This window comes from Miscanthus floridulus, chromosome 16, assembly GCF_019320115.1.
Source record: "Miscanthus floridulus cultivar M001 chromosome 16, ASM1932011v1, whole genome shotgun sequence".
Taxonomy (NCBI): Eukaryota; Viridiplantae; Streptophyta; class Magnoliopsida; order Poales; family Poaceae; genus Miscanthus; species Miscanthus floridulus.
In genome coordinates, this window is record NC_089595.1 from 94,622,192 (window position 1) to 94,634,172 (window position 11,981).

Sequence of the window (11,981 nt, forward strand, 5' to 3'; positions counted from 1 at the left end):
AGTTTTTCTCTTATCAGATCAGATGGCTCGCACCAAGAACGTTGGTGGTGGTCTAGGAGATGATGATCGGAGGCCCCCGCCTCGCTTGCCTGTAGGAACCAAAGGCAAGGCGACGAAGTAGGTTACATCAAAGAAGCGCAAGTACCCTGATGCAGAGACAGCGAGGGCAGCAGCAGTCGCAGAGGCCACAGAGCATGCCGAGAGGGGAGGTGCCCACAGTGGAGTTGTCATTGCAGATCATCTGGCACCAGACGCGCAGGGCAGACTTGAGCAGATTGAGCGTCTTCATGGTAGTCCAGCTAGGACTGTCATGATGGCAGGACGACGCCTTCCCGTTGTGGATCCTCAGCCTCATGGGGAGTCACAGGAGGAGTCACAGCAGCAGCCCCCACCAGCAGAGCCATAGCCAGCTTAGGAGACACAGGAGGGACAGCAGTCACAGCAGCCTCAGGAGGGTGAGGAGGGCCAGTAGGCCGAGGAGACCGAGCAGGCACCCTAGCCACTGCTATGCCGCTCTAGTCGTTCCCGTGTTCTAGTCTCACTGAGGCCGCCGACTCAGCGGAGGGGATCTCGTCCACCACCTAGGCCTCAGGGTCCACCTCCAGTGACCCATCTTGACTTGAGGGCCGCCACGGCTAGGCAGGTCCGGTAGCTGAGGTTTGTAGAGTTTGAGGTGTGGTTTCCTCTGAGGAGGGATGAGAGAGCAGCAGAGGGTTTCTATACACCGCTCCAGAAAGACTTCTATAATGCATATCTGAACAGTGGGGTAGTCTTTCGATCTTAGAGAGTCTGTAGTATTGAGGCTATTATGGCAGCAGTCGGAGAGCATATCCGCCCCTACTTATCATATTTGCTGGGGCTGACAGATCTCATTGGCCGGACAGGATTGTATGTACCATCTTGGGTTCGGCAGTTCTATGCTTCGCTCTATGTTTACCCGCAGCACAACTTCATACACTTTGCATTCAGAGGCAGAGACTATAGGGTGATGAGTTTTAGGGCTAGGGAGATACTAAGGCTATAGGAGCAACCTGTCAGGTTACATGAGGTATGTTATGGACAGCAGGAGCCTCCCAGGAACCCACATGGTGGTTTGGTGCCCCCTACAGATCTTGTGCGCCATTGCTTCAAGGAGCCCTTTGGTGAGGGGTCGAGGAGGAACCCCAGTGACCTTACTCCTACAGCTTGAGTACTAGAGACTATCATTAGGAGGACACTACTTCCCAGGTTGGGATACAGAGAGGGCTTGACTCACCTCTAGCTTTGGCTCCTCAACGCCCTGATGCAGCAGACCGTGTTCGACATTTGGGACCTCCTTCTATCAGAGATGGAGGATACTATAGCTAAGGGCTTCAAGGATCGCAGGCAGCTTCCTTATGCACATTGGATCACATTTCTTATGCTCAAGGTTGTGCAAGTTAGGATCTCAGAGATGGTTGCAGAGTACAGAGGTGCCACCACTAAGTTTCCAGCTTATAACATGGCATAGAGGATCAGGCATAGCACACCACAGGCACTCGCTCAGCCTCGCCGTTGTCTAGATGTACCAGAGTCCGCAGCTCAGCAGGATGAGATTATCAGAGGCATAGCCGCTACTAAGGAGGAGGAGCTTGAGGCACAGCAGGAGATGATCGAGTCTAGTGATAGTTTGGATGACGACTACCGGCCTATTCCTCAGATGCCTCCACACAGACACGATGCAGAGGCCAGTAGTTCCAGCTCAGCTCCACCTGCACCACAGATGGACCTCGCCTTGATTGCTATTCTTGAGCGGATGCAGCAGGATCAGGCACGACAGGCTCAGGAGACCGCTGCCAACTTTGCATAGTTTTAGGCTCATCAGGACAAGTTCCAGCGACAGTAGCAGGTCCTCCAGCAGCAGCAGCAGTAGATGCATCAGCAGCAGTTACTCATGAAGCAGCAGCTTATGGGATTTATGCAACATGTAGTAACAGCACTTGGGGCCCCACAGCCACAGCTCTCGCCCTAGATTGCTTAGCCTGCCACCACTACGATGACTCCAGCAGTACAGCCCAGTGGGCTTTAGAGTCAGGGACAACCTCCAGCTCTGTTTGCTTCTCCCACAGTACAGGTGTCCTAGTGGTTATCCTCACCAGTGGTAGCCCCACGTTTCACACCATATCAGATGGGCTTCACACCGGATCAGTCATCCTCGCTATTTGTGCCTGACACGTCAGTCTCCAGGAGTCTTGGAGCATCTTTTAGCGAGTTGACAGGCATGCCTACACCACCACATATGCATACCGCCGGTCCTTCTATAGCAGCTCCTGTCGTTGTGACTACTCAGAGGCTCCCTTCATCTATCATATCTTTAGATCCTACGACAGATATACTAGCAGCATCACAGGCAGCACCTACCCCAGCTCAGACCTAGACTGCTTCAGCGACGCTTCCAGCCACAGAGGGTCAGTCAGTCTAGAGCTCAGGGTTAGATGATGATGGCGCCCAGTTCCAGCTTGCTCCACGTACCTCAGCGCCCGGCTCGTCCGCTGCAGCCCCACCGACCGACCCTTAGGTTTTGGTGTTTGACGCCAAAGGGGGAGAGGGTTTGAGTATGTAGACTCAGGGGGAGCGACATTTAGGGGGAGCTAGTTATCTATTATTAGCTTATTATCTATTACATTTGGAGTTTCTATGTGTGTGATACATTATGCATCCATGTTTACTATTATATCTATGTGATAGTGATATCTACGTGATTGTGATATATGACATGTGTGCTGTGTGCTCTCTACTTTGAATTCCTTTATATGTCATATCACTTGTGTTATGCTCATTTGCCCTTGCTTCCGCGTTTATACTCTGATGCAAATGAGCTTTATTACTTATACTCATGCTTATTTCAGATCCTTTGAGTACATCGTGTAGGCTTGGGTCATATAAGCTTGCCTAACTCTTTTGTTCTTATTGACAAAAGCTTATATGATCCAAGCATGTCAAAAACCTCACTCTTTCACATACTCGAGGTGGTATTGTCATCAATCACCAAAAAGGGGGAGATTGAAAGCATCTAGGCCCCTAGTTGGATTTTGGTGGTTAATGACAATACAAGATTACTATAACTAATATGTGTTTTGCAGAGGCAATTAAGTTAGGTCATGGTAATGAGGATCGATTGGGCAATCGAGGTGGTCATGCCCCTATAATGGAAATCGTTTTGGTTTTCAAAGGATAGACGACAAGGTTAAGGATGACTAGTTCTAAGTGTCAATTGAAGTTGGAGTGACACTTAGAGTAGTTTAGGACTTTATTTTTCCTTTGGCCATACTATTAAGGGGGGTATGGATGAGTAGCTTGACCTAGATGAGTCTAGTGAGTTAGGTGTGGTGCACACTTATTAAAACTAGCACTAGGTAGCTTCTACATATGCCTAAGATCCAATGGAGCAAACTTCATTCATATATGATCAAGAGTTGAAAGTGAATGGAGGGTCAAATGCTGACCAGACGCTGGCTCCGGTGTGATCGGACGCTGGCCGTAGGGTTTGGTCAGTTTATTTGACCAAGGTGATTGCGTTCGGTGCGACCGGACACTGGAGTGGTCAAGTGACCGGACGCTGAGAGGCAGCGTCCGGTCGACTCCAGTAAGGTTCCAGAGAAGGAAATCTGCGACCGGACGTGTCCGGTCAGTACTGACTGGACCCTAGGGGTTTAGCGTCCGGTCGAGTACAGTAAGCATCCAGTGAGGGTTTAATACGACCGCCGGTCAGTGGTGATCGGACGCTGCCAGCGTCCGGTCAACACTTCAACACTGGTGTGCGGGTTGAACTGACCGGAGCGTCCGGTCAACATGACCAGAGCGTCCGGTCACCCCGCAGAGGCTCATAACGGTTCGTTTTTCAGGCTGCCTTATAAATAGAAGCTCCACTCATGTGTGGAGTTACTTTTGCTTATTCCAACAGCTAAGAAACATGTTTGTGAGTGCTAAGAAGAGCAAGGTCCTAGTGAGGTGATTGAGATTTGAGAATCCAAGAGAGTAACCTCATTAGTGAATCAAGAGTAGCAAAGTGTGCATCCACCGTTCTCATTAGGCTTCGTGTAGTCAAGTGAGAGTTCGTGCTTGTTACTCTTGGTGATCGCCATCACCTAGATGGCTTGGTGGTGATTGGGAGCTTGGTGATCACCCGGTGGAGCTTGTGGGTGACCCAACTCAAGTTGTGAGCAGTTTTGGGTGATTCGCCGTGACGGAGTGTCAAAGAATCAACCCGTAGAGAGCACTTGATCCTTGCGCGGATCAAGGGGGAGCTACACCCTTGCGCGGGTGCTCCAACAAGGACTAGTGGGGAGTGGTGACTCTCCGATACCTCGGCAAAACATCGCCGCGTTTCTCTCTCTCTCTCTTTACTTTGAGCATTTACTTTGAGCAATTCAATACTTGTCTTTACATTCATAGAATTGCCATGCTAGAGTAAGTTTAGAACATAGGTTGCAAGTCCGTTGTGCGTTAGATTAATAGAAACACTTTTCTAGGCACAAGGCGTTAATTGGGCTAACCGTAGGATTTGATTATTGCAAGAAAATTTAGAATTAGCCCAATTCACCCCCCTCTTAGGCATCTTGATCCTTTCAACTGGGATGTGTGCTTATGCAAGATGGATGTGTGATCGCTTATGCTTCACGTTAGTTGAAAAAGCACGAGTTGAATTATCCCACCCATGATTTAGAGCTGGTTGTAGTGGTGCACGCTCTAAAAATTTAGAGACATTACCTATTGGGAAATAAAGTACACATTTTTATGGATCGCAAGAGCCTCAAATATATTTTCACTCAATCCGAGTTGAATATGAGGCAACGGAGGTGGCTTGAGTTAATCAAAGATTATAACTTAGAAGTTCATTATCACCCTGAAAAAGCTAATGTGGTAGCTGATGCCTTAAGTCAAAAGTCGCATCAAGTTGAAGAAGAATCTTTGTCTCTCAACCATTCTGAGGTGTTAGCCCATATTGCTCTAGTCTTGGATTTACTTGAACAAATTATTATAGAGCAAAGGCAAGATGCTTTGGAAATTCCGCATATCAATAAGTTAATCGCCGAAGGGTGTGGTCCTGATTTTAGTATTGATGATCAAGGTGTGGTGAAGTTCAAGAACCAATTGGTGGTTCCCTCAAGCGATGAACTTAGGAGGAAAATTTTGGATGAAGCTCAAAACTCCAAATTATCTATTCATCCGTGAAGTAATAAGATATATCATGATTTGCGTCACTTGTATTGGTGGCCAAATATGAAACATGATATTACCAAATACATATCAGAATGTGACATTTGCGGAAGGGTTAAGGCAGACCATATGCGTACGCCTGGATTTTTACAGTCATTGCCTATCCCTATTTGGAAATGGGAGGATATTTCTATGGACTTTGTTGTGGGTTTGCCCCGCACAGTAAAGGGGTATGATTCTATTTGGGTCATTGTGGATCGCCTCACCAAGTTTACTCATTTCCTCCCGGTGGATACAAGGTATTCAGCCAAGAAGTATGCCAAGCTATATTTTGATCGGATTGTAACCTTGCTTGGGGTTCCTCTTACCATTGTTTCGGATAGAGGTCAGTTTTTGTCTCTCGCTTCTAGGAGCATCTCTAGAAGTGCTAATGTACTCGTCTTCTCAGAAGTTCAACTTTTCATCCACAAACTGATGGTCAAACAGAAAGGGTCAATCAAGTACTTGAAGACATGTTGAGAGCTTATGCCATTTCTTATCTAGAAAAGTGGGATGAATGCTTGACTTTAGCTGAGTTTTCCTATAACAATAGCTATCAAGAGAGCATTCAAATGGCACCTTTCAAGGCTTTGTATGGCAAGAAATGTAGAACACCTCTTAATTGGGTGGAAGTGGGTGATCGTGGTTATTTCGGGCCTGATTTTAGCAAAGAAGCAAGAGTGCAAGTCAGTGTTATTCAGAGTCATTTGAAAGCAGCTCAGAACCGTCAGAAAACTTATGCAGACAAGAGGAGAAGGCCCTTGCAGTTTGAAGTTGGTGACCATGTGTACCTAAAGGTATCCCCGATGAGAGATGGTCATCGGTTTGGAGTCCATGGAAAGTTAGCTCCTCATTATGTGGTACCTTATAAAGTTTTGGAACGGTGTGGTATCGTTGCTTATCATATCCAGCTGCCGGATATTTTGTCGGCAGTCCATAATGTTTTCCATGTCTCCTAGCTGAAAAGGTGTTTGCGAGTTCCCGATGAAGTAGTGGAAATTGAAGGACTCTCTCTACAACCTGATCTTTCTTATATCGAGCATCCTGTCAAAATCTTGGATGAAAAAGAAAGAGTCACTAGGAACAAAGTGGTGAAATTTTATAAAGTCCAGTGGCAAAATCATTTGGAGGACGAAGCAACTTGGGAACATGAGAGTTATATTCTGGAGCATTATCCCTATGTTCTCCCTAAAGTATCAAGGTAATGGGTTAAGTAAAAGTTTATTTCTTATTCCTTTTCCCACACTAGGCACACACATGAAATCTTAGGACGAGATTTTGTTTAAGGGGGGAGCTGTAACACCCTCGGTGTTACGCCCTAAACAAATTACTAAACCATGTCATGAGCATTATTTTTATGTAATAATGCATGTGACGGAGTGTGTAGATCAATTTCTTGTAACCTAAAATGACAAATAAAAATGTTAAATGAAAGTCGATTCAATAGCTCATGTATATCAAGTAGGGTTTAAAACTAATTTTTATTGAACAAAAACACTATAGAACATATGTGTAGCGCTTAAATAAAGTTTGGAATATGAACTTTGTAGATGGCAATAAAATACTTGCTGTAGAAAAATAATATTGCTAGCCAATATTTCTAATAGCCTAGAAATACAACTTGGAATCAAATTCAACTCATAGACTTAGAAGATTTTTAAGTGTATAGACAGCTAGACAATGCCATGTTTGACAATTTATTTTGTGAAATTGGGTTAAGAAAATGTGTTATGTTTTAGCTCGGGTTGGTAGCCTCATATGCCATCTTGAGCATGGTGAAGATGGTTTAGGACCAGAAGCAACCATTTAGTTATATGCGCTTTAAATTTCGTGCACAGCACGTTCTCGGGCTAGTTCACCTAGTGAGCGCGGTCACCATGCCTCAGGGGCACGACGTCGCCACGCCTGCTCGCTCTATGCTCTGACCTGGCTGTGGCCTGGCCGCCACTGGCCTCTGGCACACGGAGCCGCTGCTGCTGCTTGCGCAGCCAAGCGGTGCTGTCGTCGGCCCTGCTGCGTTGTCGCACTGTCGACCCGCCCCGCGCCGCGATGTATCCACTGCCGGTGTCGTCGCATCACCGTCATGTCCGTGCCTGTCCTCTGCACCTCTGCGCCGCTGCCAGCCTTGTTTGAGGTCTCTTTTGTAAAGTTGTCAACGCGCGTGGGACTCCACTGTCGCGGGACGCCTCGCGAGCGGGCCGGCCTCATGTGGGCCGCACCTACGGGCCGCTGCGCGTGCGCTGTGTCACGCGGGCCGCGTGTGTGATCCACGCGGGAGATTTCATTTTTCTTTTCCTAAGGAATTAGAAATAGTTTTCTAATTTAATTTTGAGCTGATCTTTGATAAATCATATAAAATCATGTAGGTGTCCAAAAATTATGAAACAAATTTTGGTAGGTTTCTAAAATTGTGCTCTATCTGTTAGTGTATTTAGTTCATATATGTACATGTTGATACCAGGAGCTATTAAATCATTTGAAAATATTTAATATTGTTAGGATAATTATTATAGGAATTTTTGTGGTAAAATTGGTGATAGCTTTAGTCCTAAAATTTTTATAGTGGTTTCATTGTATTATTATGTGCTCACGGTAATTTTTGTAGCCTTAGAATAAACTGAACATTAGGGTAGTTAAATGCTCTTTGTTTCAATATACTTTAAATCATTAGTAGAAATAAAGATATATCCTTAATTTGTAAAGCTAGGTCTTTGTTAGTTGAACCCAACACTTTGCTTGGTAAAGATGATAGTTAGCTTAGTAGCTTAGTCATTAGAGCTAGCTTAGTATGCGTATTCTTAGTTTAAGAGTTGTTGTTGCCTAAATGCTAAGTGTTGCATCATCATCGCATGCATGTAGAGAATGAGTTGGCGGAGATCGTGACCACCGGCGATCACAAGTTCGAGGAGATCGTTGAGGAGTATGAGGAGGAGATTCTCGTGTAGGAGGAGGTCCCGGAGCCGCCACTGACTGACTCAGCTGACACCGCGCCTGCCCAAGGTAAGCTCCGGTGTATAACCCTTATTTTTATAATCACTAAATATATATATGTGATGTGCATTTACGTTACAGGAATTTTTATGAAAAATACATGCATAGATATATCTGCCATATGAGTCTTACTAGTGTAGATTTGAGTAGATGCTATGCTTAGGTTTTCGGTAGCGTGAGTAACCCGTCGTTACTCACAATAAGTGATTATTATATCTACGCTCATGATAAAATTATGAAGGGAAAAAAATTGAAGACCGGGCAGGGATGTGGTATGGGTATTGGTGGGTGTAACAGGTTGTGTCCCGCGGCCACGGGGCTTAGCTTAGTTACACTGTTTTCCCTGTTCGTATCGATTAAGGACCGTCTGTTGCTGTGGATGGTAGTCAGGTCACAGACTTATTATCCTGAGCACATACTGGCTTATGGGAGCGGAAAGACTCGTTACGCTCTTGTCGTGGGTTCTGGCTATTTCCGGACCGATTGATTGGAGACGGGAAAATGTGGAGATCTAAGCACCATATTGAGACCGGATCTCAAGTGTGGGGACTTGGAGTCTAAGTTTGGATGGAGACCTAGACCCCGTGACATGAGTGGAATGGGTTGGTCTTGTTTGTGCCTGGGGTACAAACGGGGCGTGTGTTTCGGGGTACCCAGCTAGGATACATTGGTTCACGAATCGCCGTTCTCGTGAGACGGTACGACTTAGCTATGGTCTAGCACCGTAGTAAGAACTGGAAGATAAAAGATGGTGAAATGGTTTTGATTGCTTAAGCCTTGCTTGAAAGTAGAACAAATGCTTACCTGGAATGGTTAGCTAATGAAGTAATTATGACTGCTAATAAAACTTAACTGTAAGGATGAACTATTAGTAATGCTTTCCGCAAACAAAAAAGAAAACAACAAACTCATATTGTCTATCATATCCTTAAGAGTTGGAAAACTATTCTCGCTAGTCGGCTAAGTCTTGCAAGTACATTGTGTACTCAGAGTTTATTTTACCATTGTTGCAGGGCAGCTTGAGGAGTAGCTCTTGTGTGGATGATTCTTCTGGTGGGCACAGACGGATCCTTGTATCGTTCCGCTAGATGTTTATTTTCATGCTGTTGTTTAATTATCGCACTCTGAACTCTGGTATTGTAATAAATAATTTTTAAGAACTCTTGTGGTATGAAATGGATTAAGTATTGTAAGCTCGTATTTATTATTGGATTCTGGATGTAAAACGTGGATTGTTTTGAATTCTTCCTTGGGGTGTGCTCGACGGAACTATCCGAGGTAGCTCACTTTCGATGTGTTTAGTATCTAGTGAAAGACGAGCGCCTCTAAAAATGTTTTATTTCGAACAATTCTGTCACATAATTGCACGAGGAGCGCTGATTCTGTAAGCCCCATAAGTGCTACGAATTCTGCTTATGATTGGGGGCAAGAGTGAGTGAGCAAACTCTGCACTGAAGATATATACAACCACCAGCCTGAAATGAAAAGAATTGAGGCGACAGGCGAGGAACACACGCTGGTAGACTCTACAGGAAAAAGCGGCACGAAGCAGACAAAGAAATTCAGCCCTTGTTTAGTTCGTGAAATTTGACGTTGGGGCTACTGTAGTATCTTCGTTTTTATTTGACAAATAGTGTCTAAACATTGACTAATTAGGTTTAAAACGTTCGTCTCGTAATTTCCCACCAAACTGTGCAATTAGTTTTTCTTTTCGTCTACATTTAATGCTCTATGCACGAGCCGCAAACATTCGATGTGACAGATACTGTAGCAAATTTTTGGATTTTGGAGGAGATTCGGACACTGAACAGCTTGTACGGGCCTTTCCCCTCGTGGCTCTGGCTCCTGCCAACTTTGTCCCGTGCGTTTGGCCGGGAGCTGCCCGGGTCAACACACGTGTACGTACGTGCAAGCGGCGGCAGCACCGAGCAGCGAGAAAAGCCACCAGGCGCTCTGTGAATCCGTGATCTCTCGGTGCACGTTTAGTTCCAAAAAGTTTCTCAAAAAGTGTTATAATAGTCATCACATCAAATCTTGCGATACGTGCATGGAGCATTAAATGTAGACAAAAAAAACTAATTACACAGTTTGGTTGGAAATTGCGAGACGAACGTTTTGAGACTAATTAGTCCATAATTAAACACTAATTACCAAATAAAAATGAAAGTGCTACGGTAGTCAAATTTCCAAAATTCGGGAACTAAACACACACTCAGAGTCAGAGCGCAGTGCTGCATCAGCCACTGTGTGCGCAGGCCAGAGGCCGCCGCTGGCCGGCGAAGCTTCCGTCGAGCCAGCGGTCACTCGGCAGTGGCAGTCTGGCAGACCGGCTCGCAGGGGCGAGTATCACTATCACCCGCGTCGATCGTGTGCGCCTCTCTGACGAAGCAGAGCCATTGCGGTGACCGCGGTCCATAGCCGGTCAAGCTGAGAGGGTATCTATCAGGGACAAGGACGGCTCTCGGTGACATGGCGTGGCCACTTGCATTGCATCCGGTAGGTGACATGTCACTCGTGCGTGGTGGCTGGCGCCCATGCGGCCGTGGCGGCAGCCAGCGAGTCTGCTCTGCTCCGGGTGTACGTGTGCGCGGATACGGACACCAGCGCACGGGCCGATCCTCGCGAAAGGGACCCCGGGTTATGCCGCGGATACGGGTTGCTTTCATCGCGTCTCTTGTAGTTGTAGCGCAGCGCCGCGCAAGTGCGAGGCCAATGTAGAGATCAGAGGTGTATGTATGGCAATCAAGCATACATTCAGTAAACGGCAGTAGGGAGCTTTTTTTTAGAAATGCGGCAAGAACCTTGCCGGATATTTATTAGACGAGGAAAAAGAGAAAAACAAAAGCAGTAGGGAGCTTTTGATTGCAAGAGAAACCTCAAGTCCAAAAGCAGATGGTAAAGACGGTGAAGGCGTCGACGAGAAACCGACGAGCTGATAAACAATGAGACAATGCAATGGCAGAGGGGTAGAGAAAGAGAGAATGAAGAGGAGCAGATAATTTCAGCCGTGAGTGCTCAGTGGAAACTCAACGGAGGACATGAAGGCCGGCGGAACATCTCGCGTGGTCGGCGCGCTTGGAGTGGAAAGGGCTCCTACCAACCTAGTCAGGGCGCGTTTAGTTCGGTAAAGTTTGTACCTGCATAGTGCACGATTCTCCACTGTAGCATTTCGTTTGTATTTGTGAATTATTGTCCAAACATTGACTAATTAGGCTCAAAAGATTCGTCTCGCAAAGTTAAAGCAAACTGTGCAATTAGTTTTTGATTTCGTCTACATTTAGTACTCCATGCATATATCACAAGTTTGATGTGATAATGAATCTTCTTTTTAGATAGTGCATTTTTTGAGAACTAAACAGGCTCAGTTCTTTGCTTGGACAGCGGAAAAGAAAGGAACAAACAAAGACCAGATGAAGCAAAAGAGAGAGATGGGGCTCGGATTGCAGGCGGGGCGGGTTGCGGACGGCCACTTACCCACTAAGCTTGCCGCAAACTAATTAAGCGGGTTTGTGGCTGCCCACGAGCGCAACTGTGACCCTCCGCCGTGATCCACCGGACTCTGTGGCTAATACAACAAACCCGCAAGGCCCGCAAAGCACACTAGCTAGATTTGTTGCTGCTACGAGCTCATCTGCAGCATCGTAAGGACTCACACGGACATGACAGTGAAGGAGCTAACTAACTCGCCGGCAGCCGCACCTCCGCCTGTGGAGTTCAGATCCTCTGATCTAGTAGCTGCTATTGCTAATTGCTATTGCTGGACAGGAAGACCT